A 6362-nucleotide genomic window follows, 5' to 3' on the forward strand; every position below is an offset into this window, starting at 1 on the left:
TCCAAAGAAAACATTAAAAAACAGTTATTAGTTAAAAAATTAATTTAACGCAGCCGAGCCCGTCCGTCTACCCACCCGGTCCGTCGTGCGCACACAGATAGCTCATTCGCTGCAGACGAGGGCCGAGGGCAAATGGCTTTGCTGCACGAGCTTTTTGGATGGCCAGGAGGATGAAGAGGGCCGTGCAAGGTGGATTTTTGTGCAGGAGGAGGAGTGCCAGGAGGATGTGGAGGGCCAGGAGGAGGATTGTTGGTAGTTTTGCCCTGAGACATCTCAGACCAAAAAGTTCTTGTGACCAGAAGCATTTAGGCTATTAATCAGATACATAGGGTTCAGCGACCTCTATCAGACACCAATATGAAAAGCATTTAGGCTATTAATCAGATGCATAGGGTTCAGCAACCTCTATCAGACACCAATATGAGCTTTATTGCGAATTTCTTCTCGGCCTCATCTGCTAGGAGAGTCGTTGTTTGACATTCCTGCCAGCTTCCATGCTCTTTCTCATGATCTTTTCATGTTTCTTTCTTAAATTAAATTTTTCATGCAATATTAGGGTTCGTGTTGCTGCAAAACCACCTTCAGCGGTTTCCAGTCATCCTACTGGTAGATCATCTTCAAACCCTAGCTCTGATATCCAATCTGATGAGAGCACAACAATCTCAAGGGTATCATGTACTCCAAAATCTGGAAATACTCTGCATACATCAGATGAGAGTGTGGGAGGGCCTAATTACATGAACTCTACAGAGTCCTCCAAGGCTAAAATATGCTCGTCCAGTGCTCCAAAGATAAGACCCTCATATGATGAGCTTCAATTGCAGAAGAAAGTTTCTTCATATAATGTTGAAGTGAAGAGCACAGCCAATTCAGATTCTTCTCTGCATGCTTGCAAATTGATGCCACCTATGTTGAGATCTGACAAATCATCTACCAAGAGTGGAGAGATTTCTTCATGTTCGTATGGAGAGTCCCGAAAACCCTTTTATCAATGCTAAGTTTCAGAGTTCTATCCTGTCACTACTAGTGGATGAATATTGAAAACTCTGCTGTGAATGGTTTGAGCTACAGTGACCAGCATTTCATGGGCATTCTTCTGTATGTTTGAACAAAAGTTCAACTTAGCTGCAGAGATTAAGATTTCAACTTCCAGTTGAACTTGTCAGATGCTATTTAGGAGTGGAGAGTAAAATTTTGAGCTCAAAAGCCATAGTGCTCAACTGTTGATTAGCTTCTTGGTTGGTGGCTGTGAGGAGCTAAAGTTTGGTTTGAACTGGTGATTGGAGACATGGTCAGCAGGATTGCATTTGAGTGTTTGAGGAAGCCACTTACTGGAGAACTGTGTTTAAGGGGAAAAACAAATCTATAGCAGAAGCAAAAGAGCATGATATCAGACAGCAATATGAACCTTATTGCGAATTTCTTCTCGGCCTCATTTGCTAGGAGAGTAGCTGTTTGAAATTCTTGCCAGCTTCCACGCTCTTTCTCATGATCTTTTCCATTCAAATCAGCCGAGAAATGAAAACTGTGATGATTTTGACCTTGAAATGGCATTATGTAAGCTGCTTCCCTGGGGTTGAATTGTTGAAGCAAGTTTCATAGAATAATGGATTCTCATGATTTAACTTTTCCATCCAGTTAGGATTCATTAACTGACGCATTTCATAAAGTTTGTTTCCTTTTATTGAATACCAACTTATAAGTAGAACTATGACCAATTTAATCATTGCATGTTTTAGCCCTTTCATTATCATTGCCAGATCCTACTCCATACTCGGGGGCATTGAATATAGTAACCAAGGCACTGTTGACATGTCATATGAGGTATGCCTCTAATAACTAGATATTTGCCTGAAAGGAGATATATTAGTCTTCAGATTTTGTTATCATTTGTATTCCCCTTATTCTTGTTTTGGTAATATTTACATATTTCTAAGATTCAAGTCTCTCCACTTTGCAGGAGGAAAAATGTATTATGTTGTACTATGCACGTTATTGTTAATAATTATTGGTGAAAATAAATCTTCATGGCATTAGTAGAGTAATCACTTGCCCTCTTAGGGGATCGAAGAGCTTTCCCCCTTGTGGAACAAGTATAAGCATGAAGATATCTTTGTGTGGACCTCCTAAGGTATGGTGAGATTATGGGTTGCCTAATAAGCATGGAATTGCATATGAGGCTTGAGACATGAGCTTTTCTAGCTCAAAATCAAAATCAAAATTCCTTTCAAATGGCAACAAATTCTGTTCCTTTAGTAGTGTGTGTCCTAAGTCCTCAAGGGAGAAAGGGCAGCAAATGAACTTCTTTCTAAAGAACTAAGAAAAGGTTTGATGCATCACTGCTTCTACAGGGGATGTCGAAACATTCCTGTCAGCTTTGTCATGTTCAAGAGTTTCCTGACAGAGGTATAGGTAGGTCCATTTTGTGTTAGGCGCATGCTATATTCTATTAGCTGATTCTGTATCCGTTGGATAGAAGATCCATGTGTCTTATTCGCTTCAATGCGTTTCATACATCTTTCAAATGTGAGAGTGGAAGGCTTCGTTATGAGGGCTTGGTGTGCATTACGCGTATTTAATTATTTTTCCAATTCCAGTACATAAGAAAGGAAGTCCACATGCCTAAGTGGATAGCCACAAGGTTAGAAAAATTCGTGCATGACTTTATAAAGTTAAGTGGATTTGGATTCATTTGGTTTTTAATTCTGAGAACCTTACCGTTGATTCTTGAATTGAAAAGATGCCAGGTCTGATGTCAGGTTCAATCATGGTGATCCATACTAGGTAATGCTTGTTGAGGGACATAATTTATATTCTGTATTTGATATGAAATACTTCAAAATAATCCTTTTAATATTAATAAGGTGTTCTGTCCAGATGAAATGGATTTTAAGCAGATACAAGGTTCACCTCTTTCTATGCCCAACCTTTACTATAAGTGAAGTCTTGTACATACATGATTAGCGTCTGTTCCTTGGTCTTTTACATACATGCCAGAGTTGCCATTAGACTTGTGTATCTGATTCTGTTTGATAGCTAGTTTGCGTAGTTTGGAAATTTTTTGAATGGGGAAATAAATCAGGCCATCAAACTTGGGCAATATATGTTTAAAACCGAGAATATTTATGCATACAGAAGGATATACATTAAATATTGGCACCATCAGCAGATGAACGAACATAATGAAATGATTTATGCTTTCATTGGAATGTGTATTTTTAAGAGACTAGCTGGAGTGAGTGTACACTTGTGGTAGTAAGGTTTAGGGAGTTCAGCAGGCTTTTTCTTTCCAATTTGAGATTAAATTTTAATCTTACTGATATTGGGGTCCGTTGTTTGGATTTTTACAGTCTGGGAAATGTAAAATGTGTGGCTCCTGCCACAATATTGAACTCTATGCCAATATTAACTTTTGATGGAAATAAGTCTGAACAAGGATCGACTCTTTCTCATTATCTTTTCCATTCAAATCAGCCGAGAAATGAAAACTGTGATGATTTTGACCTTGAAATGGCATTATGTAAGCTGCTCCCCTCGAGTTGAATTTTTGCAAGCAAGTTTCATTAAATTATGGATTCTCATGATTTAACTTTTCCATCCAGTTAGCATTCATTAACTGACGCATTTCTCAAAGCTTTTTTTCTTTTATTGAATGCCAACTTATTAAGTAGAATTATGACCAATTTAATCATTGCATGTTTCAGCCCTTTCATTATCATTGGCAGATCCTCCTCCATACTCGGGGGTATTGAATATAGTAACCAAGGCACTATTGACATGTCATATGAGGTATGCCTCTAATAACTAGATATTTGCCTGAAAGGAGATATATTAGTCTTCATATTATGTTATCATTTGTCTTCCCCTTATTCTTGTTTTGGTAATATTTACATATTTCTAAGATTCAAGTCTCTGCACTTTGCAGGAGGAAAAATGTATTATGTTTTACTATGCACGTTATTGTTAATAATTATTGGTGAAAATAAAATTTCATGGCATTAGTGGAGTAATCACTCGCCCTCTTAGGGGATTGAAGAGCTTTCTCCCTTGTGGAAAACGTATAAGCATGAAGATATCTTTGTGTGGACCTCCTAAGGTACGGTGAGAATATGGGTTGCCTAATAAGCATGGAATTGCATATTAGGCTTGAGCCATGAGCTTTCCTAGCTCAAAATCAAAATCCCTTTCAAATGGCGACAAATTCTGTTCCTTAGTAGTGTGTGTCCTAAGTCCTTAGGGGAGCAAGGGCAGAAAACGAACTTCTTTCTAAACAACTAACAAAAGGTTTGATGCATTAGTGCTTCTACAAGGGATGTCCAAACATTCCTGTCAGCTTTGTCATGTTCAAGACTTTCCTGACAGAGATATAGGTAGGTCCATTTTGTGTTAGGCACGTGCTATATTCTATTAGCTGATTCTGTATCCGTTGGATAGAATATCCATGTGTCTTATTCGCTTCAATGTGTTTCATACATTTTTTGAATTGAGAGTGGAAGGCTTCGTTATGAGGGCTTGGTGTGCATTACGCGTATTTAATTCTTTCTCCAATTCCAGTACATAAGAAAGGAAGTCCACATGCCTAAGTGGATAGCCATAAGGTTAGAAAAATTTGTGCATGACTTTATAAAGTTAAGTGGATTTGGCTTCATTGGGTTTTTAATTCTGAGAACCTTAGCGTTGATTCTTGAATTGAAAAGATGCCAGGTCTAATGTCAGGTTCAATCACGGTGATCCATATTAGGTAATTGTTGTTGAGGGACATAGATTATATTTTGTATTTGATATGAAATACTTCAAAATAATCCTTTTAATATTAATAATGTGTTCTGTCCAGATGTCATGGATTTTGAGCAAATACAAGGTTCACCTCTTTCTATGCCCAACCTTTACTATAAGTGAAGTCTTGTACACACATGATTAGTGTCTATTCCTTGGTCTTTTACATACATGCCAGAGTTGCCATTAGACTTGTGTATCTGATTCTATTTGATAGCTAGTTTGCGTAGTTTGGAAATTTGTTGAATGGGGAAATAAATCAGGCCATCAAACCTGGGCGATATATGTTCAAAACTGAGAATATTTCTGCATACAAAAGCATATACATTAAATATTGGCACCATCAGCAGATGAACCAACATAATGAAATGATTTATGCTTTCATTGGAATGTGTATTTTTAAGAGACTAGCTGGAGTGAGTGTACACTTGTGGTAGCAAGGTTCAGGGAGTTCAACAGGATTTCTGTTTCCAATTTGAGATTAAATTTTAATCTTACTGATATTGGGGTCTATTGTTGGGATTTTTACAGTCTCTTGTTCTGCTGGAAAATGTAAAATGTGTGGCTCCTGCCACAATAGTGAACTCTATGCCAATATTAACTTTTGATGGAAATAGGTCTGAACAGGGATCGACTCTTTCTCATGATCTTTTCCATTCAAATCAGCCGAGAAATGAAAACTGTGATGATTTTGACCTTGAAATGGCATTACGTAAGCTACTTCACTGGTGTTGAATTTTTGCAAGCAAGTTTATAGAATAATGGATTCTCATAATTTAACTTTTCTATCCAGTTAGCATTCATTAACTGACACATTTCTTAAAGTTTGTTTTCTTTTATTGAATACCAACTTATTAAGTAGAACTATGATCAATTTAATCATTGCATGTTTCAGCCCTTTCATTATCATTGGCAGATCCTCCTCCATACTCAGGGGGCATTGAATATAGTAACCAAGGCACTATTGACATGTCATATGAGGTATGCCTCTAATAACTAGATATTTGCCTGAAAGGAGATATATTAGTCTTCAGATTTTGTTATCATTTGTATTCCCCTTATTCTTGTTTTGGTAATATTTACATATTTCTAAGATTCAAGTCTCTGCACTTTGCAGGAGGAAAAATGTATTATGTTGTACTATGCACGTTATTGTTAATAATTATTGGTGAAAATAAATTTTCATGGAATTAGTGGAGTAATCACTCACCCTCTTAGGGGATTGAAGAGCTTTCCCCCTTGTGGAACAAGTATAAGCATGAAGATATCTTTGTGTGGACCTCCTAAGGTACGGTGAGAATATGGGTTGCCTAATAAGCATGGAATTGCATATGAGGCTTGAGCCATGAGCTTTGCTAGCTCAAAATCAAAATAAAAATTCCTTTCAAATGGAAACAAATTTTGTTCCTTAGTAGTGTGTGTCCTAAGTCCTCAGGGGAGCAAGGGCAGCAAACGAACTTCTTTCTAAAGAACTATTAAAAGGTTTGATGCATGAGTGCTTCTACAGGGGATGTCCAAACATTCCTGTCAGCTTTGTCATGTTCAAGAGTTTCCGGACAGAGGTATAGGTAGGTCCATTTTGTGTT

The 6362-nt window shown here is 37.5% G+C and overlaps 1 long non-coding RNA gene across 1 annotated transcript; it reads left to right on the forward strand.

Moving 5' to 3' along the window:
* Window positions 1-1759: 1759 nt before the first annotated feature.
* Window positions 1760-6142, forward strand: LOC149231595 (uncharacterized). The gene is made up of 3 exons (XR_016247457.1): window positions 1760-1824; window positions 5308-5488; window positions 5672-6142. It is a non-coding gene; the product is annotated as an uncharacterized LOC149231595 (long non-coding RNA).
* Window positions 6143-6362: the final 220 nt, after the last annotated feature.

Source organism: Pinus tabuliformis, chromosome J (genome assembly GCF_031772625.1).
Source record: "Pinus tabuliformis cultivar Carrire ecotype Pingquan chromosome J, CPIR1, whole genome shotgun sequence".
Classification (NCBI taxonomy): domain Eukaryota; kingdom Viridiplantae; phylum Streptophyta; class Pinopsida; order Pinales; family Pinaceae; genus Pinus; species Pinus tabuliformis.